Source organism: Molossus molossus, unplaced genomic scaffold, assembly GCF_014108415.1.
Source record: "Molossus molossus isolate mMolMol1 unplaced genomic scaffold, mMolMol1.p scaffold_m16_p_14, whole genome shotgun sequence".
Classification (NCBI taxonomy): Eukaryota; Metazoa; Chordata; class Mammalia; order Chiroptera; family Molossidae; genus Molossus; species Molossus molossus.
In genome coordinates this window covers 68,283,532-68,311,215 of record NW_023425349.1, presented here as the reverse complement: position 1 = coordinate 68,311,215, position 27,684 = coordinate 68,283,532, and the positions used below count along the sequence as shown (strand labels likewise).

Sequence of the window (27,684 nt, the reverse complement as noted above, 5' to 3'; positions counted from 1 at the left end):
GCTTGGGGGGAAAAGTTAACAATTATCAAACTACTCTTAGTCAAACTACTATGGAAAAAAAAAAGGGAGGTTCCTCATAAAATTAAAAATAAACCTACCATGTGATTTAGCAATCCAACTTCTGGGAATATATCCAAAGGCAATGAAATCTACAACTTGAAGAGATTATCTACACTCCCATGGTCATCGCAGCATTATTCACAAAAGCTATTATATGGAAACAATCTAATTGTCCATCAAAAGATGAATGGATGAAGAACATTTGGCACATGCCACCCAAGGACATTTTGGTCTATAAAAGACTGTGTATATTACAGTGGTCCTATAAGATTCTAATGAAGCTGAAAAATTTCTATCACCTAATGACATCCTAGCCATCATCACATCATCACTGTTGTTTATGATGATGCTAGTATACAAACCTATTGCATTGCCAGACATATAAAAGTATAGCATTCAATACATAACAATAATAATAATAAACTACAACATTGGTTTATATATTTATTATTCTACACTTGTATCATTAGAGTGTACTCTTTCTACTCATTAAAAAATTTTTGATTCGGAAAAGAAAAAAAGCTGGGGTAGCAATACTCACATCTGATAAAATAGATTTCAGAATGAAGGCCATAATTAGAGACAAAGAAAGCCACTACGTAATATTAAAAGGATCTATCCAACAGGAAGATATAACCTTAATAAACATATATGCACCCAATACAGGAGCACCAAAATATATCAAAAATCTTCTGGAGGACTTCAAAGGAGAAATCAATAGCAATACAATCATAGCAGGGGACTTCAACACCCCGCTGACATCACTGGATAGATCCTCTAGACAAAAAATTAGCAAGGAAACAGAGACTCTAAATGAAGCACTAGACCAAATGGATTTAATAGATATCTACAGAGAACTACACCCCAAAACTAAAGAATTCACATTCTTCTCAAGTGCACATGGGACATTCTCAAAGATAGACCACATGTTAGGGCAAAAACTAAGTCTCTACAAGTTCAAGAAGATTGAAATTATATCAAGCATCTTCTCAGATCACAATGGCATGAAACTAGAAATCAATTGCAAAAAGAACATACAAAGACATTTGAACACATGGAAGCTAAACAGCATGTTATTAAACAAAGAATGGGTCACCGAGGAGATCAAGGAAGAAATTAAAAACTTCCTGGAAACCAATGAAAATGAAGACACAACAACACAAAATCTATGGGATGCAGCGAAAGCAGTTCTGAAAGGGAAGTTCATAGCATTACAGGCCTACCTCAAGAAACAAGAATAATCTCTAATAGACTATCTAACCTCACAACTTAAAGAATTAGAGAGAAAACAAAAAGAAAACCCCAGAGCAAGTAGAAGGAAGGAAATAGTAAGGATCAGAGCAGAAATAAATGACATAGAGACCAAAAAAACAATTCAAAGGATCAATTAAACAAAGAGCTGGTTTTTCGAAAAGATAAACAAGATTGATGGACCCTTAGCGAGACTCACCAAGAAACAAAGAGAGAGAACCCAAATACACAAAATCAGAAATGAAAGAGGAGAGATAACAACTGACACCACAGAAATACAAAAGATAGTTGACAACTACTATGAACAATTATATGGCAACAAATTCGACAATCTAAGCGAAATGGACAAATTTTCTAGAAACACAGTCTCCCAAAACTGGACTGGGAAGAGATGGAAAACTTGAACAGACCAATAACAACAGAAGAAATTGAAGATGTAATCAAGACTCTCCCAGCAAACAAAAGCCCAGGCCCAGATGGCTTCACGGGGGAGTTTTACCGAACATTCAAAGAAGAACTAATACCCATTCTCCTCAAACTATTTCAAAAAATTCAAGAAGAAGGAAGACTTCCAAACTCCTTTTATGAAGCCAGCATAATTCTAATTCCAAAACCAGAAAATGACACAACAAAGAAAGAAAACTACAGGCCAATATCCCGATGAACATAGATGCCAAAATCCTGAACAAAATACTAGCAAATCGGATCCAGCAATACACCAAAAAAATTATCCACCATGACCAAGTGGGATTCATCCCAGGGATGCAAGGCTGGTACAATATTCACAAATCCATAAATGTGATACACCACATAAATAAAATGAATAAAAACCACATGATAATATCAATAGATGCTGAAATTAAAGCAACTTGCAACTCCATACAAAAACTTCCTTTATAAATTCTTCTCAATTAAATTTGGGTTTGCATATAAAATAATAAGTAGATAATCAGGTTAGAGCAGAGAATATAGGAATAAAAAATACTGTAGAAAGTTTGCATAAAATATGCATAAAAACAATCAATAAAAATTATGCTTATATGGCAAACCTACTGATGTTTTGAAACATTTTAGACAATTATGTATCTAAATTAGAGAAGATAATGTTTGCTCAATGTGCCTTACACATGGTTATACAACTCAAATATATCCATATGATTGGAGCTAAAGATGACTTAAAACAAGAACAGGAAAAATAAAAAATAGTAATAGCTACAACCCTGAGATAGGAAAGTGAGTACCTACTACTAAAGTATACTGGGCAAGATGACCTGGCAAGGATTTCTAATTCAAAATCAAATATAACATAGATGTTCAATAAATACTTTAGAACAGATTGTAAACCTTATAGTAAACCAAATTAATCCTATATATGTCCCCAGTAGTTCCTAATGCCTAAACCAAGTATCCTATTTTGTTTGTTATGATAGTCTTTTAACATGACACCTGCCTGATTTCTAAAGGGATGAGCTATAAGCAACTCTCTGGAGAAGCACTGACAGACATTGTGTATTGTGAATGATTTGCTATATACAATCAAATTCACAGATGAAGACCCTTCTCAAGTTTATAGTCTACACAGAGGGCATGTACACATTGCAAAATATAGTAAATCCTGTAAGAAAATTATAAACAGGTTCTAAGATGAAAGAAATTATCCCCAGTTGGGGGACAAAAGCAAAAAGATAAGAAAAAAGGCTCTCGCCCTGGCCAGTTTGACTCAGCGGTTAGAGCATCAGACTATGGTCCAGAGAGACCCCAGTTCGATTCCCGCTAAGGGCATGTGCCTCAGTTGTGGTTTGTCCCCGGCCCTGGTTGGGTTGTGTGGGTGGCGGCCACTCAATGTGTCCCTTTAACGTCGATGTTTCTCTCTCTCTCTTCGGCTCTCTCCCTCCTACTCTATCTGAACAAAAAACAAGAAAATGTCCTCGGGTGAGGATAAAAAGAAAAAAGGCTCTCTAGCATGAGGAAAGATGCAAGGCATAGGACAGGACAGATCTTCCTATGTATTTTGTGTCCTCTTCTATCTCCTTTAATTGCTGAAGCCTCTTTGCTGTTCTGGAGAACCCTTAGATTAGATCTTGCACATCATCCACACCTGAAGCAAATGTCACAAAACGAGAACTTAATTAAGAGGGAAAAGTAAAATAAAAGAAGAAAAAGATACTGAGCACATATTCAAAAGCAATTTTCATAGGAAGACCTGAGACAGCTGACAATTAAAAAGGAAACATCGTCCTGGCTGGTTTTACTCAGCAGTTAGAGCATCGGCCTGCGGTCCGGAAAGGCCCGGGTTCAGTTCCCGCAAAGGGCACGTACCTCGGTTGCAGTTTGTCCCCGACCCTGGTTGGCTCTCTCTTCCTCTCTCTCCCTCCTGCTCTATCTGAATAAAAAGTGGAAAAATGTCCTCGAGTAAGGATAAAAAAAAAATTTTTTTTAAAGGAAACCATTTGCTCTGGCAATTAGGTATGACTCTTAGAAACATTGGTGTGCTAACCATGTCAGTTAATAATTTAATATTCTAAGTAACCTTTGAAGGCAAAAAACATATTTTGTTTGTAAACACCCAGTTTCTACTACAAGAGTGAGCATGTAACAGAAGTTGATTTCTGACTTCCTTTGGATGTGTGCATATCCTTACTCTCTATTGCAATAAAATTTTATAAACTCCTTGGAAAATTAAAGAGTATATACTTTATCTTGGAATATAAATATTTTTTAACTTTTTACCAACAATTCAAATCTTAACAGAAAATACCACAATAAAGGCAACACATGTCCACTTACTTTAAGGATCCCCAACAAAAGAAAATTTGGCTAGAATATTTGACTTGGACTTCAAGAGCAAGTAAATTGAATGTAATTTAGACAAAGCTTTCATAAAATTTTCAAACTTAACTAGAGTATATAAAATATATTTATAATGTGAGTTTTGTTTCTGGTTTTTCTTGACCAGACAGATATAATATTTTTCCCAAATCTACAATTCTTTGAAAATTATTATGGACATTTTCCTCTACCACTTCAAATTTTACCTAAGAGATCCTCTTAGAACCTACCATGTTCTAAATAAAGAGAGGCTTATTTGGGGAGGGCGGCTGTCCTATGAATATAGTTATTGATATGTATTACTATTGTTTTTTAATTATCTTTATTGTTGAATGTATTACAGATGTCCCCCCTTTATTCCCCATTGACTACTTCCACCCTAATCCCGCCCCCCTCCTGCTTTCCAAACACTATTGTTTATGTCCATTGGTTATTCATATATGCAAAGAAGTTCTTTGGTTTATCTCTTTCCGCCCTCCCCCCACCCTTCCCTTTGAGGTTCATCAGTCTAACAACCAATTTGTACTTTTTAATTCCTTCATTTTCTTCACCCATCCCCCTAACCCCCTCCCATTTGGCAAGCAACAAAAAGTTTTCTGTATCTGTGAGTCTGTTTCTGTTCTGCTTGCTCATTTTGTTTGTAAATTTTATTGTTGATAGATATGTATTTATTGCCATTTTATTGTTCATACTTTTGTTCTTCTCCTTCAAGAAGATCCTTCAACATTTTATATAATACTGGTTTGGTGGTAATGAACCCCTTTAGCTTTTTCTTGTCAGCACACTACATGTCCATTGATTCTAAATGATAGCTTTGCAAGACAGAGTAATCTTGGTTGTAGGTCACTGCCTTTTATAACTTTGAATATCTCTTGCCACTCCTTTCTGGCCTGCAAAGTTTCTTTTGAGAAATCAGCTGACAGTCTTATGGGAACTCCTTTGTAGATAAGGAACTGCTTTTCTCTTGCTGCTTTTAAGATTGTCTCTTTGCCTTTAACCTTTGGCATTTTGATGATGATGGGTCTTGGTGTGGAACTCTTTGGGCTCATCTCATTTGGGCCTCTCTGAGCTTCCTAGACTTGTATGTCTGTTTCCTTCACCAAGTTAAGGAAATTTTCTGTCATTATTGTTTCAAATAGGTTTTCAAGTTCTTCTCTTTCTTCTCCTGGCATCCCCATGATGGGAATATAGGTACACTTGAAGTTGTCCCAGAGGCTCCTTACAATAACCTCATTTTTTGGATTATTTGTTCTGATTGGGTGTTTTTGCCTCCTTATATTCCAAATCAATGCTTTGCTTCTTGGCTTCACCTACCCTACTATTGATTCCCTATAAATTCTTCTTTATCTCAGTTAGTGCATCCTTCATTCCTGACTGGTCCTTTTTTATGTTCAATAGGCATCCTTATAACCGGTGTTTTGAATTCTGCATCTAATTGATTGCTTATGTCCATTTTGTTTAGTTCTTTTCCTGGAGTTTTGTTCTGTTCTTTCACTTGGGACATGTCTCTTTATCTCATTTTGGCTGCTTCCCTGTGACTGTTTCTATGTATTAGGTAGAGTTTCTATGTGTCCTAGGCTTTGTGGGGTGGCCTATTGTTGTAGGTGTCCTGTAGGATCCAGTGGCAAAGCCTCCCTGATCACCCCAGGTGGGTCCTCGATGTGCACCCCTAGTGTGGACTGTACACCCTTCTGTTGTAACTGAGTCTTGATTGCTGTTGGCATGTCAATGGGAGGGATTTACTCAAGTTGATCATCTGCAAGGACTGGCTGTGCCCACTGTCCATTGGCCTCTGACTCCCTTGGAGGATCAGCAGTGTAGGGGCCCACCACACAGAGAAAGACTTACATCATCAGGGCTCTGGTACCCACTGAGTCCACTCACTGAGTATGTCACTTGTGGAGGTGGTTGGATGGTGGTGCTTCGATGTGGTCTGAAGCTGTCCACTGGGTGAGCTGGCTCTGGAGGAAGGTTAGTCACTGCCTGTGTTCTACCTGGGGCCACCAGGCATAAGCTACAAAGTGATCTTCAGATGGCTGCTTCTTGTGCTGGGCTTGGAGGTGCCAGGAAAAGCCAAGTTGTGAACCAAGGCTGGCTGCTTCTAGTGCAAGGCCTGGGGCCACTTAACAAGAGGTATAGGGCTCACTAAGACCAGATACTGCTTGTTTGAGAGATTTTAGGAAAATGTGAAGCAGGATCCAAAACAGGCCAATCCTGTGGTAAAGCTACTGGAAACAGTTTGGGTAGGCCCAAAGGTTGGGTGGGGCAGGGCCTCAGGGAATCACCAGGGCAGGGCAAATAGTGTGAGCCAGGTTGCTGGAGTCCCAGATATGGTGGCTGTCTGCCGCCCCAGGGAAGGGCTCACCAAAGGAACAAAGGCCTCCCACAGCAGGTCTGTCCAAGAGAAAGCTGTGTGCCAGCTCTCGCTCCAGTGCCAAACAACTCAGTTCTTCACTATATGTCTCTGGTGCCTTTCAAGCTGCCTCCCCCATGCTGGAGCCTGGAGGGTGCGAGTCTGAGTAAGTCCAGGCATAGGCCCTCTAAAATGAACTGCCTGGGACTCCAGAAGCCTCAGTCTCCCTAAGCCTCAGTTCTCACTGGTTTTACAGCCAGAAGTGATGGGTACTTCTCTTCCTGGCACTGGAACCCTGAGCTGGGTGCTTGGTGTGAAATGGGGACCCCTCATTCCTCAGGGAGGACCTGCCCAGCTGAGGTATCCTCCTGATTTTATCCACCACACGTGGTTGTGGGACCAGCCTGTCCGCCCCTGTGCCCCTCCATCTCTCCTACCAGTCTTGATATGGCTTTTTCTTTAATTTCATAATGCAGGACTTCCATTCAGGCATTCCTGAATAATGGCTGTTCTGGAGTTTAGCTGTAATTTTGATGTGGTTGTGGGAGGAGTCAAATACCACATTTACCTATGCTGCCATCTTGACTGCAAGTCTGTATTACTATTGTTTTAATGAACTAATCTTGCAGTACCAACTATAAAGGTAAGAATTCTTCTGAAATGAGTGTGTTGAATCCTAATAAAGCCGATCCATAATGCCAACAACTGTGTTCAGAATCATAGTAATAAAACTGAACTTCTCCCCTAAAACAACTCAATTCCAAATGCCACTTCCTATCTCATAGCTTTCCATTCCACAACTAAAAATTTGTCTGGCTTTAGCTTTTTGTATTTCTTCCCTCCATTAATGTTCACTCTTAAAAAGCAACTTGTCTTATACAGAAAGACAAATTTTAAAATCACCAGTTATAAGTATTACATTTAAATGCTTCTGTATTTCTTTTAGATTTTTTATTTATTGATTTTTAAAGAGAAAGGAAGGGAAATATCAATATAGTACAACATAGATTGGCTGTTTCCTGCACATCCCCCACTAGGGATCGAACCCATAACCAGGCATATAGCCCAGGAATCTAACTGGCAACCTTTTGGTGCATGAGATGATGCCCAACCAACCGAGCCACACTGGCCAGGGTATAACTGCTTCTGTATTTTAACTATGAAAATGAAAATATTTTAAATTAGTTGAAATATTACAAAAATGTTATACATATTATAATAAATAGTCATGATTATATAATAATTTTAAAATTCAAATTCCAAAATACCAAGAATTATTTGTACAAATAGATGCTTGATAATTCTTCAAACAACGAAGTTCATTTAAGATTCCAGGAAATAATTTTGTTGGTGAATTCATCAGTACACTTTAAAGATATTTCAAAAATAATTTTCAAAATTATCTATAATATAAAACTCAGTTTAATCTAAAGTGTCAGATAATCATTTGGGATCACTGACTGTCTTTCATATGTTATCATAAATCAGATTACCTCATTACCTCAAAGTGAAACTTCAAAAAGTTCACTATTTTTCCATTTCAACCAGAAGTTATTTACTTTATACCTGAATGGTTCTTAAGTACAGATTTAGATACTAACTTTCACATGTCAGGTGCATTTCTTATCTGGTGAATATAACCATATCTGAATATTAAAGGAAGATATAAATAATATTATCTTTGCTATGCAAATTAGAAATGCCTTTGGGATAAAACAAGGCCTCAAGGTATTTTCAAATAAGCAGATGCAGAAGTATATTTCATGTTCAGTTTACTTTCGAACTACTTTAAATACTATTGATCTCAGCATTGTTTATATACAATTATGTCTAGTTCATTTTCCTTTGAAACATTTATTTTTGATGATAGCATGAAAATTTACCATGGGAATTACTGAAAGGAATAAGTAAGGCATTATCAATGTTACTGAATGGCCAAAGATTATTGGTGGTGCCACATGTGAACATTTTTAAAAGTTACCTTTACATTTTTTATCGCTTGGGATTCTATTTAAACATTTACATGTCTTTCTTTATTTTTTAAGCAAATATCTGTTCATAAAGTAGTTTTAAATGCTATAATTTAACATGTAGTAAAACACTAGTTTTACTCAATGACTTTTTGTGCTCACCCTTTTCTTTATTGTTTATATTCTCCTGAATTACTTTATAAAATGAAAATTTGTTTTTTAAAAAAATGAGAGGGCTACCTCATGATGCTTCCATATAGCAGAATGGGTGTTTCTTCCATTCATGAGTATAATATAATTTAGATTTACAGGTGGTTTTAAAACTTTTTGGTTTGTTTACTAATTATAATTTCATTACCCCCCACCCCCAAATAAAAGTAAATAATTCCCAATGACAGAATTTGAAGGCCTACACTTAACTGCTAGAATTCTGGGATATTACTGTCCACATATAGATGAAAATAAGATACTATGAAGACAAAAACCCTCCAGCAACAACTAATAACCTTTCACTTGACTTGAAGAGTAACTATATCAAATTTGTAGATGTCAGATCAATCCTAACTGGGACACTCCCACTATAATTTATATAATTATGTCCAGTTGAATAAAACTCTAGTTCAGATATGGCAAATAGGATTTCTCAGCTGCACAAAATCCTATCAGAGGGCAAACTGGAAAGCTGTTTTAATTTAGAACTCAACAGGAAAGAGAATTGTGAATAATCGGTAAAAACTTCAACGGCATGGAAGGGGAAGAATGTTGACAGGATAGCCAGGTATGTGCCACCCTTTACTAGCATAAATTCTTCACCTACCAAATTGTTTAAACCCTACTTGAATAATGTATTCTAAAAATGTTACATTACTCAATTCAATTAATTTTCAAATACAGTGTCAAAATAAAGGTTTTTTAAAAGGTGATTATCTTCCATTCTAGAAAAAGGACTACGAGTACTTTTCTCCCTGTCTCCCTCAAAGCACAACTAAAAACCATGGGCATTGTATATAAAACAAACTCAAGAAAACTCTGAAGGTGGAGAAAAATGGCAGACTAGCTAGGAATCTTGGAACCCAAGGAATAACAGTGATGAGTTCCCTTGATTTTCTTTTTGCCTCATATATCCCAGACTTAAAGCAGAAAAGTAGACAACCTAGAAATGCTAATAAATGAAATAAGAAAGAGGACCAGGAAAAGCCTACTCTCTAGCCAAAGGACAATGAAAGGGGCAACATAACAAAAATAAAAAAAAGGTGAGCCCATCACCAGCCACACCAGCAAAGGCCATGTGGGAATCCTAGACGTCAATTTTTGCAAAGCTGTAATAAGGCTCCCCACTTCCCAATTCCCCACTGGGGCAGTGTTGAAGGTGGCTAGTGGAGAGTCAGAACTTTCACCACTGCCCATCAGTAATAAGACTTCTCTCTCTCCATGCTTCCAGTGGAGGTAACATGACGAAGCACTTGTTCCTACCAGCCAGGGTGTATTAATGTAGGCCTAGTAGAGAGTGGAAATTCCCACACCCATCCTGCAGTAATAAGAAACTCTAAGCTAGCCCTCAGATGCTAACAGAGGCCAAGAAAAAAACCTAAACTGCTAACCTCTCCTGGCAGTACAAAAGGAAGCACCAACTCTTCCCTGATGAAGTGATATCACAGACAACCAGCTTAAACAGAAAGTTTATATCCATAACATAATACCCAAATGTCCAGCTGCAATAAAAAATCACTCATCATGCTATGAACCAGGATATATAAAACTGCATAAAAAACCAATCAACTTAACCAAGGAGGTATAAGACTTATTCTCAGAGAACTACAGGACATTGAAAAAAAAATTAAGGAAGATATAAAAAAGTGGAACTATATACTATTTTCATAGATTGTAAGAATTAACATCACTAAAATGTCCATACTACCCAAAGTAATCCATAGATTCTATGTAGTCCCTATAAAATACCAACAGCATATTTCACAGATCTAGAACACATATTCCAAGTTTATATGAAACCAAAAAGTACCCCAAATAGCCAAAGCAATCTTGACAAAAAAGAACAAAGTTGGAGGGATCACAATTCTGGATATCAGGTTACACTACAAAGCCATTGTACTCAAAACAGCCTGCTACTGGCACAAAAACAAGCATACACCCCAGAAATCAGCCCAAGACATTATGCTCAATTAATATTTGAAAAGGAGGCAAGAACATACAATGGAGTAAAGACAGTCTCTTTAATAAATGGTGATGGGAAAATTGGACAGCTACATGCAAAAATATGAAATTAAACAATCAACTTACACCATACACAAGAATAAACTCAAAATGAATAAAACACTTAAATGTGACTCATGAATCCATAAAAATCCAAGAAGAAAATGTAGGCACCAAAATTTCAGACATCATTCGCAGCAGAATTTTCACTGATACATCACCTAAGGCAACAGAAACAAAGGAGAAAATGAACACATGGGACTACATCTAACTCAAAAGCTTCTGCGCAGCGAAAAATACAATCATTAAAATGGAAAGGCAGCCCATTGTATGGGAGAGAATAATTGCCAATGATATATCAGATAAGGGGTTAATTTCCAATATATAGAGAGTGCTCATACAACTCAACAAAAGGAAGACAAAGAATCCAATTAAAAAATGGGCAGAGAAACTAAATAGACACCTTTCCAAACAGGACAAACAAATGGCTAAGAGACATATAAAGAAATGCTCAACATCACTAATCATCAGAGAGATGCAAATTAAAACAACAATAAGGTATCACCTCACACCTGTCAGAATGGACGCCATCAACAAATCATCAAACAAGTGTTGGCGAGAGTGTGGAGAAAAGGGGACTCTAGTGCACTGCTGGTGGGAACGCAGACTGGTGCAGCCACTATGGAAAACAATATGGTGTTACCTAAAAAAAATAAAATTGAATTGCCATTTGACCCAGTAATCCCACTTCTAGGAATATACCCTAAGAAGCCTAAAACACCAATCACAAAGAATATATGTACCCCCATGTTCGTAGCAGCACTATTTACAATAGCTAAGATCTGGAAACAGCCCAAGTTTCCATCAGTAAACGAATGGATAAAAAAGCTGTGGTACATATACACAATGGAGTACTATGCAGCTGTAAGAAAGAAAGATTTCTTATCCTTTGAGATGACATGGAGGGACCTGGAAAATATTATCCTAAGTGAAACAAGCCAAACAGAGAAAGACAAGTTTCATATGATCTCACTTATTTGTGGAATATAATGAACATAACAGTCTGAAAAATGGGGTAGTCCCAAAGACGTGGAAGTGGAGTACAGACTGACAATCCCTAGAAGAGGGGGTGGTGGGGGAGAGATAAACCACAGAACTTATATGCATGTATGCATGAACAATGGACATGGACTACAAAGCTGCAGACGGGAAGGGGGGGGGGGGGAGAGGAGTTAGTGGGGGGGGCGGAACATCTTTAACAAAAATAAATTAATTTAAAAAAATAAAATAAAAATAATGACTCTGAAAAATACAATAAAAAAGAATACAGTATACGGAAAAAGATGGCAGCAGGCAGGACCGGAGGAAGGGTGAGAGTGTGAGAGAGTGTGAGTGGACAGTAAGGTGGACGACCAAACTCATGCATTGCAGAAACAAGGAGCAGACGGTTCCTGTGCGGTGGGCAGGGAGCAGACGGCTACCATGGTAAGCAGCTCTTCAGGGCGCTTCTCCCGGCACCACGGGGAGGCCCCACCATTTGGAAGATCCTGGGTCTTACTTGGGAGGAGGCTAAGGCCCAGCAACCTGAGCCCACCAGTGCACCTGGCACCAACGGACCAGTGGACACCCTGTGTCAACACAGACCAGTGCACAGTTGTGGAGCTGCCAAGGTGCCAGTTGAGGAAACTGCAAATGGCTGGGAGCCCAGCACCTTCCCCCACAGTAGCAGAATGATCAGAGTCGAGATATACCCCCAGCAACAGAGGCTGGGGAGCAGAAATTCATCCCTAGGCAACAGAAGCACAAACCAGAAGCTGAGACCCATCCCCCAAAACTAGCAAAGGCTGGGCAGGAGTTGAGCCCCATGGGGCAGCAGCACTCCCCAGCCACCAGCAGCGGGATCTGGGGCTCCACAGAGGCCTGTGCTAGCCAGCAACCCACAAGAGCAGTGAGAAGCCGGAGCGCAAGAGAGACTGGTGCAATCCAGCTGCCCACAGGACCTTCAGGGTGCCAAGGCACCAGAGAGGCCTGTGTGAACCACCTGCCCATAAGATAGGCATAGAGAGGGGTCTCCAAAGGGACTGTGCGATCCAAGTGCCCACGGAACCTGCGGGGTGCTGGGGCACCAGAGCAGCCTGTGTGACCCAGCTGCCCATAAGATAGGCATAGAGAGGGGTATCCAAAGGCACTGTGCGATCCAGCTGCCCGTGGTACCTGAGGGGTGCTGGGGCACCAGAGAGGCCTGTTCAACCCAGCTACCTACAAGCTAGGTGTGGAGTCGGGACGCCAAAGGGACTGTGCGATCCAGCTGCCCACAGTACGGGCAGGGATCATGGCTCCAATAGGGCCTAAAGCTATACAGCTACAGGTGACACCAGCGAGCAGATGGGAACACAGCTTCAGAGGGGCCCATGTGATCCAGCAGCAGCACCTACCAGGACACACCAATACCAGCCCCTAGTAGTCAATCCTCCAGGATCCACAGCAGGCAAGAAGCGACATGCAAGAAAACAGTCTGGGAGTCACAGTAGCCTGATTTGATATCCAGTGAGCTGCATACACATCCAAACATCCTTCAGCAGGTCTAGAGCTACCAGATGGCTAAAATGGGGAGACAAAGAAACAACATCCAAAGGAAAGAAAAAGAGGAATCACCAGCAAAGGAACTACAGGAAATGGAAGACAGCAACTTGTCAAATAAAGAATTCAAAGCAATAATTTTAAGGGTGCTCAAACAATTTGGTGAAAACTACAAGCAAATTAATAAGAATTATGAAGAGCTCACTGGGAACTACTTCAGCTTAAGAAGCTATGCATAAAAACCAAGAGGAAATAAAGAATGACATAGTGGTTATGAAAAATACCTTAGAATGGTTCAATAGTAGATTAGAAGAAGCTGAAGACCAATTCAGTGACTTAGAAGACAAGATAGGGAAAACACTCAAATAGAGCAGCAAATGGAAAAAAAATTTGAAAAGCAAAAGGAAAGTTTAAGGGAGCTGTGGGATAATACAAAATGTAACAACATTCACATTATAGGGATACCGGACAAAGAAGAATCACAGAAAGAAATAGAGAACCTGTTTAAAGAAATAATGAAAGAAAACTTCCCTAAACTGGTAAAGGAAAAAGTCACATAACTCCAGAAAACACAGAGAGTACCAAGCAAGATGAACCCCAGAAGACCCACAGCTAAACACATCATAATTAAAATGGCAAACATTAAAGACAAAGAAAGAATCTTAAAGGAAGCAAGAGAGATACAGAAAGTTAACCATAAAGGAGCTCCCATTAGACTGTCAGCTGATTTCTCAATAGAAACACTGCAGGCCAGAAGGCAGTGGCAGGAGGTGCAAAATGTAATGCAAGGCAAGGGTCTGAATCCAAGACTACTCTATCAAACAAGCCTATCATTCAAAATTGAAGGAGAAATGAAGAACTTCACGGATAAAAGAAAAAGTTAAGGAATTTACCACCACCAAACCAGCACTCCAAGAAATGCTGAAGTGACAGCAGCAGCAGGAGGAGGAGGAGGAGGAGGAGGAGGAGGAGGAGGAGGAGGGGAGAGGGAGAGAGAGAGAGAGAGAGAGAGAGAGAGAGAGAGAGAGAGAGAGAGAAACACAGGCATAAAGTGAAAATGGCAACTAATAACTATCTATCAATAATTACCTTAAATGTAAATGGTTTAAATGCCCCAATCAAAAGACATAGGGTAGCTGACTGGATAAGAAAACATGACCCATATATATGCTATCTACAAGAGACCCAGCTCACAACAAAAGACTCACATGAGATGAAAGTGAAGGAATGGAAAAATTTTTTCCAAGCAAATAGAAATAAAAAAAAAATAAATCTGGTGTAGCAATACTCATATCTGACAAGATAGACTTCAAAAGAAGGGCCATAATAAGAGACAAAGAAGATCACTACATAATATTAAAAGCATCAATCCAACAAGCAGATATAACACTGGTAAACATATACGCACCAAATACAGGAGCACCAAAATATATTAAAAAACTTCTGGAGGACTTCAAGGGAGAGATCAATAGCAACATGTTCATAGTGGGTGACTTTAACATGCCACTGACACACTAGATAGATCTACTAGACAGAAAATTAACAAGGACATAGAGTCCTTACAAGACAAACTAGATCAGTTGGACTTCATTGATATTTACAGAACATTTCACCCCAAAGCTGCAGAATATACATTCTTCTCAAGTGCACATGGAACATTCTCAAAGATAGACCACATGTTAGGACACAAAGCAAGTCTCTACAAATTCAAGAAGACTGAAATCATATCAAGTATCTTCTCAGATCACAGTAGCATGAAACTAGAACTCAATTACAATAAAAACACACACAAACATTCAAACACTTGGAAGCTAAATAGCATGTTATTAAACAACAAATGGGTTACTAACGAATCAAGCAAGAAATTAAAAACTTCCTGGAAACCAATGAAAATGAACACACAAAAACACAAACTCCATGGGACACAGCAAAAGCAGTCCTGAGAGGGAAGTTCATAGCACTACAGGCCTACCTCAAGAAACAAGAAAAATTCCTAATTGACTTTCTAACCCTACAATTTAAATAACTAGAAAGTAAACAAAAAGAAAAACCCAGAACTAGTAGGAGGAAGGAAATAGTATAGGTCAGAGCAGAAATAAATGACACAGAAACTAAAAAAACAATTCAAAAGATCAATGAAACAAAAAGCTGGTTCTCTGAAAGGATAAACAAGAGCTGTGGACCTCTAGCCAGACTCATCAAGAAACAAAAAGAGAGAAACCAAATAAACAAAATCAGAAACAAAAGAGGAGAAGTAAAAACTGACACCACAGAAACACAAAGGATCATCAAAACATACTATGAACAATTACACACCAACAATTGGACAATCTAGGAGAAATGGACAAATTTCTAGAAACACACAGACTCCCCAAACGGAACCAGGAAGAGATAGAAAACATTAACAGACCAATAACAACAAAGAAAATTGAAGATGTAATTAAGAAACTCCCAGCAAACAAAAGCCCAGGCCCAGATGGCTTCAAGGGGTGTTCTACTGAATACGCAAAGAAGATCTAATACCCATTCTCCTTAAACTATTCTAAAAAATTCAAGAAAACAGAACATTTCCAGACTCACTTTATGAGGCCAGCATAATTCTAATTCCAAAACAGGATAAAGACACTACAAAGAAAGAAAACTACAGGCCAATATCCCTGATGAACAAAGATGCCAAAATCCTTAACAAAATATTAGCAAATCGGATCCAGCAATACATCAAAAAAATTATTCATCATGACCAACTGGGTTTCATCCCAGGCATGCAAGGCCATATATGAAATACCTACAGCCAACATCATACTCAATAGGAAAAAACTAAAAGCATTCTCCTTAAGAACGGGAACAAGACAGGGATGGCCATTTTCGCCACTCTTATTTAACATGGTACTGGAAGTCTTAGCAACAGCAATTAGACATGAAGAAAAAATAAAGGGGATTCCAATTGAAAAGGAGAAAGGGAAGTGAGACTGTCATTATTTGCAGATGACATGAAAATGTACACAGAAAACCCTAAAGACTCCATCAAAAATCTACTAGACTTAATAAATGAATTTGGCAAAGTGGCAGGATACAAAGTTAACATCAAGAAATCGATGGCACTCTTATACACCAATGATGAAATCACAGAAAGAGAAACTAAACAAACAATCCCATTTACCATTGTGGCAAAAAAATTAAGATACCTAGGAATAAACTTAACCAAAGAAATAAAGGACCTATTCACAGAAAACTACAGGTCATTGAAAAAAGAAATAGAAGAAGATATAAAACACTGGAAGCACATACCTTGTTCATGGATTGGGAAAATTAACATCATTAAAATGTCCATACTACCCAAAGCAATCTACAGATTCAATGCAATCCCAATCAAAATACCAACAACATACTTCATGGAACTAGAGCAAACACTCCAAAAGATTATATGGAACCAAAAAAGATCCCGAAGAGTCATAGCAATCTTGAAAAAAAAAACCAAAGTGAGAGGAGTCACAATACCAGATTTCAGGTTATACTACAAAGCAACTATAAACAAAACAGCCTTGTACTGGCACAAGAACAGGCATATAGACCAGTGGAACAGAACAGAGAACCCAGAAATGGACTCAAGGCAATATGCTCAATTAATATTTGACAAAGGTGGCAACAGCATACAGTGGAGTCAAGACAGTCTCTTCAATAAATGGGGTAGGGAAAATTGGACAGCTACTTGCATAAATATGAAGCTAGAACACCAACTTACACCATACACAAGAATAAACTCAAAATAAATAAAACACTTAAATGTAACTCATGAATCCATAAAAATTCTAGGAGAAACTGCAGGCAACAAAATCTCAGACATCATGCGCAGCAGAATTTTCTGATACAACACCTAAGGCAAGAGAAACAGAAAAAAATGAACCCATATCAAACTAAAAGATTCTGCACAGCAAGAGAAACAACCATCAAAATAGAAAGGGATCTAACTATATTGGAGTCCATAATTGCCAATGATGCATCAGATAAGGGGTTAATTTCCAAAATATATAGAGTGCTCATACAACAAAATCTCAGACATCATGCGCAGCAGAATTTTCTGATACAACACCTAAGGCAAGAGAAACAGAAAAAAATGAACCCATATCAAACTAAAAGATTCTGCACAGCAAGAGAAACAACCATCAAAATAGAAAGGGATCTAACTATATTGGAGTCCATAATTGCCAATGATGCATCAGATAAGGGGTTAATTTCCAAAATACATAGAGTGCTCATACAACTCAATAAAAGGAAGACAAAGAACCCAATTAAAAAATGAGCCAAAGGTCCTCTGCTCTCCAAAAGGACATACAAATGGCCAAGAGACATATGAAGAAATGCTCAACATCACTAATCATCAGAGAGATGCAAATTAAAACAGCTATGAGATATCTCCTCACACCTGTCAGAATAGCCTCCATCAACAAATCATCAAACAACAAGTGATGGCAAGGGTGTGGAGAAAAGGAGATTCTAGTACACTGCTGGTGGGAATGCAGACTGGTGCAGCCACTGTGGAAAACACTATGGTGTTACTTCAAAAAGTTAAAAATTGACCCAGTGATCCCACTTCTAGGAATATATCCTAAGAAACCTGAAACACCAATCAGAAAGAATATATGTACCCTATGTTCATAGCAGCACTATTTACAATAGCAAGATCTGGAAACAACCCAAGTGTCCATCAGTAGATGAGTGAATTAAAAGGCTGTGGTACATGTACACAATGGAATACTATGCCGCTGTAAGAAAGAAAGGTCTTCTATCTTTTGAGATGGCATGGAAAGACTTGGAGAGTACTATGCAAAGCGAAACAAGCCAAGCAGAGAAAGACAAATATCACATGATCTCACTTATTTGTGGAATATAATGAACTAAACAAACTGATGAACAAAATTAGCCCAGAGACATAGAGGTGGGGTACAGACTGACAAGCCTCAGAAGAGGGGGAGTTGTCGGGGGGCAGATAAACCACAGCATTTACATGCATGTATGCATGACCAATGAACATAGACAACAAAGTTGGGGATGGGGCGGGGAAGAAGGGGAGGAGGGTGTCAATGGGAGGAAAATGAGAAACATCTGTATCAAAAACAAATTAATAAACTTAAAAAAAAGAATGCAGCATACAGCCCTGGCCGGTTTTCTCAGTGGTTAGAGCATCAGCTAGTGGTCCAAAGAATCACAGGTTTGATTCCCAGTCAAGGGCACGTACCTTGGTTGTGGGTTCAACCCCCAGCCCATGGAGGTCATGGGGGAGGCAAACAATCAATGTGCCTCTCTCACATCGATGTTTCTCTCTCTCTCCCCCCCCTTCCCTCCCACTCCCACTGTATCGAAAGAAAAAATCAATAAAAAATATCCTCGGGTGAGAAGTTTTTTAAATAACTGAATACAGTATATGATACCTATAACATACAAAATATATGTTAATCAACAAAATATATGTTTATGTTATTGATAAGGCATCTAGTCAAAAGTTGTACGCAGACGCCCTGGCCAGTTTGGCTCAGCAGTTGGAGTGTTAGTCCATGGACCAGGGAGTCGCAAGTTTGATTCCAGCCAGGGGTGCATGTCTCGGCTGTGTTTGTCCCGAGCCCTTGTCCAATTGTGTGGGAGGCAGCCAGTGGATGTGTCTGTCTCATATCGTTGTTTCTCTCTCCCTCTCTCTCTCCCTCCCTCCCACTCTATCTGATGATAAATCGGGAAATATCCTCAGGTAAGGATTAAAAAAAAAGTTATATAGCCCTGGCCGGTTTTGCTCAGTGGTTAGAGTGTCGGCCTGCGGTCCAGAGAGACCTGGGTTCGGTTCCTGCTAAGGGCACATACCTCGGTTGCAGTTTGTCCCTGGCCCTGGTTGGGTCATGTGGGTGGCAGCCACTCGATGTGTCCCTTTCACGTCGATGTTTCTCTCACTCGATGTGTCCCTTTCACATCGATGTTTCGCTCTCTCTCTCTTCCTCTCTCTCCCTCCCACTCTATCTGAACAAAAAATGGAAAAATGTCCTCCAGTGAGGATAAAAAAAAGTTATATGCAGATTTTTGAGGGTGAAGGGAAGGTCAGTACCCCTAACATCAATGTTTTTCAAGAGTCAATTGTAGAGATAAGTACTTTTCTCAATCCATAATATTTAATCCAAGTTCCTATTGTCATACTTTCGAATTTTGTTTTTATATGAACTAATGATGTAATGTTCTCTCTTTGATAATATGTGATTGTGTTCAAATTAATCATTTTAACAAAAGTCACTTAGACAGTTTTCTACACTTTCAGTCCAATAAAGGTTAAAGACCTAAATAAAAATATGGCCTTTCACAAATACTGATAATAAATCTTAGATATGGTCTTATGCTTATTAAAGTTAACAAATGTTTTATATAAAAGAATAAAAAAATATTTCAATAAATCAACATTACTTTTTAAAAATATGTAATAAATTATGAGGCTAATTCACTGGGTACAATGAAAAATCAAATATGAGCCCAGCCAGTGTGGCTCAGTGGATTTAGAGTTGTCCCATGGACTGAGAAGTCCCAGTTCGATTCCCAGTCAGGGCACATGTGTGGGTTCCGTGTTCCATCCCCAGTAAGGGGCCTGCAGGAGGCAGCGATCTATGTTTCTCTCTAACATCAATATTACTATCTCTCCTTTCCTCTCTCTCTAAAAAAAAAATAATAAAAAAAAAATATTTAAACAAATTTGAGGAAATTCTTACAAACTATTTCTTAACATTAGCTTCTTAACACAAAAATATACTTATTTATTTTTATGTTCAAGACACTAGTTTCCACTGTATTTCAATATCATTCACTCACTTGTTCATTCATTCATTTACTGAGTGCCTGTGTTAAGCACTATGGAAAACATATATAATATGGTCCTTAACCTCATAATTGTTCAATGGAAAAGGCAAAAAGGTTGACACATATAAATAATTATAATGTCTTATCAATGTTGTTGAAGCAGTATTCAAGAAGCCATAGACCCACATGAGTAGAAGAGGTCTCTGTAAAATTTATTTAATGATATTTAATGAATCACAAAAACACTATTAACATCAACTTAAATATGTTTTATTATGCTCTTATCGCTAGAATAATTTCTGAAAACAGGGGGAAAGGAGTACAATTATCATGATAATAAAACAAATGCATTATTATCTCAAGATATTACACAAACCATAAATTTACATAAGCATCTAGCTAACATCCTCTGATCTAATATCAAATCAATAATCAGTGTGAGAAGTCATTCAATCCATTGAAACCAAATGAGAAGGAGAACTTTACCCCCCATGATTAGAAATGTTTCTGGTAGACTCACTTAAGGCTGTAACACAGTTTTAGTAATCCAAAATTAAAGCTGAACAATTCAAGTTCCTAATATATTAATATTCTATGAAACTCTATGTTACTGTTTCTTCAATGTTTATCATTCCTTTCTATTAAAGTTGTAATATTTCCTATGCCTTCAAAGATAAAATACAGTGGTTGTACTCTTATGACATTGATAATATTCTGAACTGAGAATTTATAAATAATAACAAGGAAAAATGAGATATAGTGTTAATAAACAAGTGATATATCCAAAACGTGTTTTAGAGGGACCCAAGATGGCAACTTAGTAGGTAAAAGTTACACTCACCTCCTTCCAGGTCCAAACTGGAATTACAACTAAATTATAGAACAACCAATCTGAATAATTAACTGAGGATTGGCTGAACAGAAGTCTTAGAACCAAGGACTTACAGAAGAAGCCACATCAAGACTGGTAGGAAAGGCAGAAACGCAGAAAGGGCTGGCCCTGCACCCACATGCAACCATTGGGAATCCAGAGGGATATCTCAGCTGCAAAGGTCCCCCCCAGAGAAGTGTGGGGTCTCAACCATGTGCGAGGCTCCCAAACACAGTGTAACAGAGGCAGGAAGAGGAGTCCATATAACATCTGGCTGTATATAGGGAGCCTGGCTGGTGTGGCTCAGTAGATTAACTTTGTCCCATGGATTGAAAGGTCCCAGTTCAATTCCTGGTCAGGGCATATGCCCAGGTTTTGGGATCAGTCCCCTGTAGGAGGCATGCAGGAGGCAGCCAATAGATGTTTCTCTCTCACATCTATGTTTCTATCTCTCTCCCTTCCTCTCTCTGAAAAAAATCAATAAAAACATTTTAAAAAATTAGCAGGGAAAAAAAGAGCCCTGGCCAGTTAGGCTTAGCAGATGGAGCACTGGCTATGGACTAAAGAGTCATGGGGTCAATTCCAGTCAAGGGCATGTACCTCAGTTGTGGTTTTGTCCCCAGTCCTGGTAGGGGTCGTGTGGGAGGCAACCAATCAATGTGTCTCTCTCACATTGATGTTTCTCTCTCTCTCCCTCTCCTCCTCCCCCTCCCCATTCTACCTGAAGATAAATGGGAAAATGTCCTCAGATGAGGATTAAAAAGAAAAGAAAAAAATCAGTGGGAATTTTGTATGTCCAGGAGGGACAGGAGTCTGCCAGAAACCCAGGTGCCCTCTTAAAGGATAAGTGCACAAAATCTTGCTCTCAGACACTCACTCTGGGCTCCAGCAGAAGGATGGTAGATCAAAATGGACTGGAGTCATAGGAGGACTAACTGGGTTGTGTGGCTCTAGGGAGAGAGCTGATGGGACAGCTTCCTCGTCCCTGGTGCTGAGTTCCTCTCCTGCAATGCCCACTGACATCATCTTTTCTAAGTCAAGCACTCCCCTTCATACTGCATCAACCTAGCCCCACCTGTCTGATCCCCTGTCACCCACATGCTGAGCTCACACTCTGCAGAGGAGTCAGCTGCGTGGACCTGTGGTGTAGACATTCTTGGAGGGCTCTTGGGTGTGAACTCACAGGATGTCAATAAATGAGTTGTGTGGCTCTCGGGTGGGGTCATTTTCCCTCCCCCATCCATGCACCAGAGTAACACACCCTCCCATGGGAGATCCACTAGCCCCATCTCGGGAGATCCAATAACCCTCAAAACTCCTGGTGGCCCTGCTCTGCTGAGCTCAAACTCTGCAATATTGTCAGCTGGCTGTGGTCAGCATAAGTCCATGGTACAGACTCTTTTGGAAGACTCTAAAGGAGGTCCAGGCAGACTCAGGGAGAGACTGAGTTTTATGATCTAGGGCAGAGGGCCATTTTTCCTTTGCATACCCCACAGGTGCCACTGTTCCAGTGCAGAGCCCTCCCTTCACATGGCCAAGTCATTGTCTGTTTGGGCCTAATAAACTCTGCTGGCCTCATCCTGATGACTCCCTAAGAACCCCTCCCCATCACAAAGTTCTGCAGACACCCAGTGGGTATAAGCTGGCTTTGGTGTACCCTTCCAGTGGTTCTCAACCTTCCTAATGCCGTGACCCTTTAATACAGTTCCTCATGTTGTGGTGACCCCCCAACCATAAAATTATTTTCGTTGCTACTTCATAACTGTAATTTTGCTACTGTTATGTCTTAGGCGACTCCTGTGAAAGGGTCGTTCGACTCCTGTGAAAGGGTCGCGACCCACAGGTTAAGAACCACTGCCTTAGACTTTTGCTGAGTGGTCTCAGAACCAGCAGTGGTACCATGTTTGGATATGTATCAATCTTGTGAACAGCACTCGCCCCTACCTGCTAACTCACTGAGATTTACCTCATGCCACTGCATTCCGCCAGAGGATTTCTTAGTGACTGAACTTAACAGGTAACTGGCAGGTGGAGGCAGATCTTGGGGTGCTTGGGCCTTTTGTTGACCTGTCCCTGGGTATGATACTGGTGGAAACTGACAATGGTGCACAGTTCAGCACCTCCCACACACACCCAGGCCCAGCAGAAGCAGCCACAAACTGTGGATCCCATTGTAGATCCAAACAGGTAGCCCAGGGCCAGTCATAGGCAGCACCTGTTATTGACCTACATCAGAGCATCTCCCAAGAGGCCCTAGGACCACCACACCTGGTGGTGGGATTCAGACCACATCAGAGCACAATGCAACTACCTCCACAAGTGGCACACCCAAAGAGAGATCTTGGGAGGCACCAGATCCTGCTGGTGCAAATTCCATTTTGTGAGGCCAGGCTTTGCACAATAGCTGGTACACTGGTGTCAAGATCAATTCTCATAATCAGCCAGCAGCAGGGGTAACCCCGCCCACAGACAGGCCAACAGCAATCAAGACTCAATCACAAAAGAAGGGTTCAATACCCATACAAGGGACATTGCTAGAGCACCTAGCTCAGGTGATCAGGGAGACTGCACCACTGAGTCCCACAAGACACCTACTACAGAAGGCAACCATACCAAAACTGGGATTCATAGCAGATCTACCTAATACACAGAAACAAATATAGACAGGCAGCCAAAACTCAGAGACAAAGAAACATGCCCCAATAAATAAAAGAACAAGAGAAATCCCCAGAAAAATAACTTAATGATATGGAGGCAAGCAATCTACCAGATGCAGAGTTCAAAACAATGGTTATAAGGGATGCTCAAGAAACTTACGGGAAGAATGGATAAACTCAGTGAGAAGTTAAAGATATCGTAACATAAAAAAGGATGCAGGCCCTGGCTGGTTTGGCTCAGCAGTTAGTGTCGGCCTGTGGACCAACGAGTCACAGGTTTGATTAGGGTCAAGGGCACATACCTCAGTTATGGTTCAACCCCGGCCCTGGTCAGGCTCATGCAAGAGGCAGCCAGTTGATGTATTTCTTTCACATCGATGTTTCCCCCTCTCTCTCACTCCCTCTCTCCCTCGCCCACACTCTAAATGGAAAAATATCCTCAGGTAAGGATAAAAAAAGGATAAATTGACACGGTAAAAAGAGAGAAGCCGCATATCACCATAATTAGAAATTTAAAAGTGCCCTGGCTGGTATGGCTCAGTTGGTTAGGTGTCATCCTATGAACCGAAGGGTTTCCGGTTTGATTCCTGGTTGAGCTACATGCCCAGGTTGTGGGCTTGGTCCCCAGTGTGAGGACGTGCAGGAGGCAGCTGATCAATGTTGTGCTCTCACATCAATGTTTCTCTCTTACCCTCCCTCTCCCTTTCTCTCTCTCTCTAAAAATCAATGGAAGATATTTAAAATGTATATCGTTTTGATTGAGGAAAAATGGCGGCGGAGTGAACGGAACTACACAGACAGTCTCCCAGAACCAAACTGGAATTACATCTATAACACAGACAAATCGACGGGAAAAAGCAACAGAAAAGCAGCTTGCGAGGACCATACAACTAGGGACACTGACTCGATCCTGGTAGGCTTGCGAAGGCGCGAGACGGGGCTGGGAGCCCACGGTCAGCAGCTCAGCAGCAGGCTTAGATGGGAGCGGCGCCCTCGGGTCACACTCCCAGGCGGCTCCACAGCACAGCCGGGACAGAGGCTAAAACAGCCACAGCCACTCACCTTGGGCTCCGGCAGAGAGAGGGCGGACTGGACTGGAACTGTGTCGGGACACTCGGGGTTTGGAGGGCACTCAGAGCTTTGGCTGAGTGCAGCCACTCAGGACAGGACGGTGGCCACATTGCTCCTTCCCAGGGTTCTGAGGAGAGGCAGCAGCCCCTCCCTCGGAGATCCAACCCCACCCTGTGGGCCATTGAAGTGCTAGTTGAGGCTCACTAACAACCAGCATCTGCCCCACCCTCGTGAAAGCCCCTTGGCTGAGCACCAGAGGGAGTTTTTCAATCAACTGACAACCCAAAACTCATCAAGTAAACTAGACTGCTAGCCTCCAGGCAAAAAGCTAGAGAATAACAGTACCTTTCCTGGGCTGGCAACTTTAACAAGGAAAGTAAGACTTGACAGTGGTGTTCAACGTGGGTCCTCCCTCGCTCATCTAAACCCAGGAGAGGGAGCCACAAACAGCAGAACACCAACACCCACAGGGAGAACTTGACAGGCTCCAAAGCCCACAGTGATAGCCAAAATGGTGAAACACAGAAACAGAAGCCAAATGAAAGAGCAAGAGACCTCCACCGAAGAAGAGATCAATGTGGAGCAATTAGGCATGTTAACAGAGCTAGAATTCAGAGCCATGATCTTGAGGAAGCTGAACAGCATGAGTAAGGACATAGAGACACTGAAAATAAGCCAATTGGAAATTAAAAACCAACAAGAGATAAAAAATGACATATCAGAAATGAAAAACACATTGGAAGGTTTAAAAAGCAGAGTAGAGCCCTAGCCGGTTTGACTCAGCGGTTAGAGCGTCCACCTGCGGTCCCGAGAGACCCGGGTTCGGTTCCCGCTAAGGGCACGTACCTCGGTTGCAGTTTGTCCCCGGCCCTGGTTGGTCGTGCGGGTGGCAGACACTCGATGTGTCCCTTTCACATCGATGTTTCCCTCTCTCTCTCTCTCTCCCTCCCACTCTATACAAAAAAAAAAAGCAGAGTAGAGGAAGCTGAGGACCAGATCAGTGAATTAGAAGACAGGGTAGAAAAAGTCAACCAATCAGAAAAACAAAAGGAAAAAACTATTAAAAAAAAGGAAGACAGCTTAAAGAGAACTATGGGACAACTGGAAACGTAATAATATTCGCATCATAGGAGTCCCCGAAGAAGAAGAAAATGAGCAAGGGATAGAGAATATATTCAAAAAAATAGTGAGAGACAACTTCCCTAATTTGGTAAAGGAAGAAGGCATTCAAGTTCAAGAAGCACAGAGAAGCCCAAGTAAGAAGAACCCAAACAGGCACACACCAAGACACATAGTAATTAAAATGCTACAAATTAAAGACAAAGAGAGAATCCTAAAAGCAGCAAGAGATAAGCAACAGGTTACCTACAAAGGGAACCCCATAAGGCTCTCAGCTGACTTCTCACAAGAAACACTACAGGCCAGAAGAGAATGGCATGAAGTAATCAAAGTCATGAAAAACAAGAATCTGAATCCAAGACTACTCTACCCAGCAAGGCTATCATTCAAAATAGAAGATCAAATAAAGAGCTTCCCAGTCAAAAAAAGGCTAAGGGAATACATTAGCACCAAACCAGCACTGCAAGAAATGTTAAAAGGACTGCTGTAATTAGCAGTAGAAATGGGAAGAAAAATAGAACCACACTAAACAAAAATGGCAATAAATAAGTACATATCAATAATCACCTTAAACGTAAATGGATTGAATACTCCCATAAAAAGACACAGAGTAGCTGACTGGATAAGAAAGCATGACTCATCTATATGTTGTTTACAAGAGACCCACCTCTCAACAAAAGATTCACATAGGTTGAAAGTGAAGGGATGGAAAAAAATTTTCCAAGCAAATGGAAAGCAAAAAAAAGCTGGGGTAGCAATTCTCATATCTGATAAAATAAATTTCAAAATGAAGACCATAACTAGAGACAAAGAAGGCCACTATATAATATTGAAAGGATCTATCCAACAGGAAGATATAACCTTGATAAACATATATGCACCCAATATAGGAGCACCAAAATATATTAAAAATCTTCTGGAGGACATCCAAGGAGAAATCGACAACAATACAATCATAGCAGGGGACTTCAACACCCCATTGACAGCACTGGATAGATCCTCTAGGCAAAAAATTAGCAAGGAAACAGAGACTCTAAATGAAGCACTAGACCAAATGGATTTAATAGATATCTACAGAGAATTACACCCCAAGACTACAGAATTCACATTCTTCTCAAGTGCACGTGGGACATTCTCAAAGATACACCACGTGATAGGACACAAATTTAATCTCTACAAGTTCAAGAAGATTGAAATCATATCAAGCATCTTCTCAGATCACAATGGCATGAAACTAGAAATCAATTGCAGCAAGAACATGCAAAAACATTTCAACACATGGAGGCTAAATAGCATGTTATTAAACAATGAATGGGTCACTGAGGAGATCAAGGAAGAAATTAAAACTTCCTGGAAACCAATGAAAATGAACACACAACACCACAAAATGTATGGGATGCAGCGAAAGCAGTTCTGAGAGGGAAGTTTATAGCACTACAGGCCTACCTCAAAAAACAAGAAAAATTTCTAATTGACTGTCTAATCTCACAACTTAAAGAATTAGAAAGCAAACAAAAAGAAAACCCCAGAGCAAGTAGAAGGAAGGAAATAGTAAAGATCAGAGCAGAAATAAATGACATAGAGACCAAAAAAACAATTCAAAGAATCAATGAAACAAAGAGCTGGTTGTTCGAAAAGATAAACAAGATTGATGGACCCTTACTAGACTCACCAAGAAACAAAGAGAGAGAACCCAAATACACAAAATCAGAAAAGAAAGAGGAGAAGTAACAACTAACACCACGGAAATACAAAAGATAGTTAACAACTACTATGAGCAATTATATGGCAACAAATTCGACAATCTAAACGAAATGGACAAATTTCTAGAAACACACAGTCTCCCAAAACTATTCCCGGAAGAGATAGAAAACTTGAACAGACCAA

The 27,684-nt window shown here is 40.0% G+C and overlaps 1 protein-coding gene across 1 annotated transcript in view; it reads right to left on the bottom strand.

Annotated features, from left to right (window-relative positions):
• Positions 1-27,684, bottom strand: part of CNTLN (centlein) — a 320,561-nt gene that overhangs the window by 278,568 nt on the left and 14,309 nt on the right. The gene's annotated exons all lie outside the window — the stretch shown is intronic.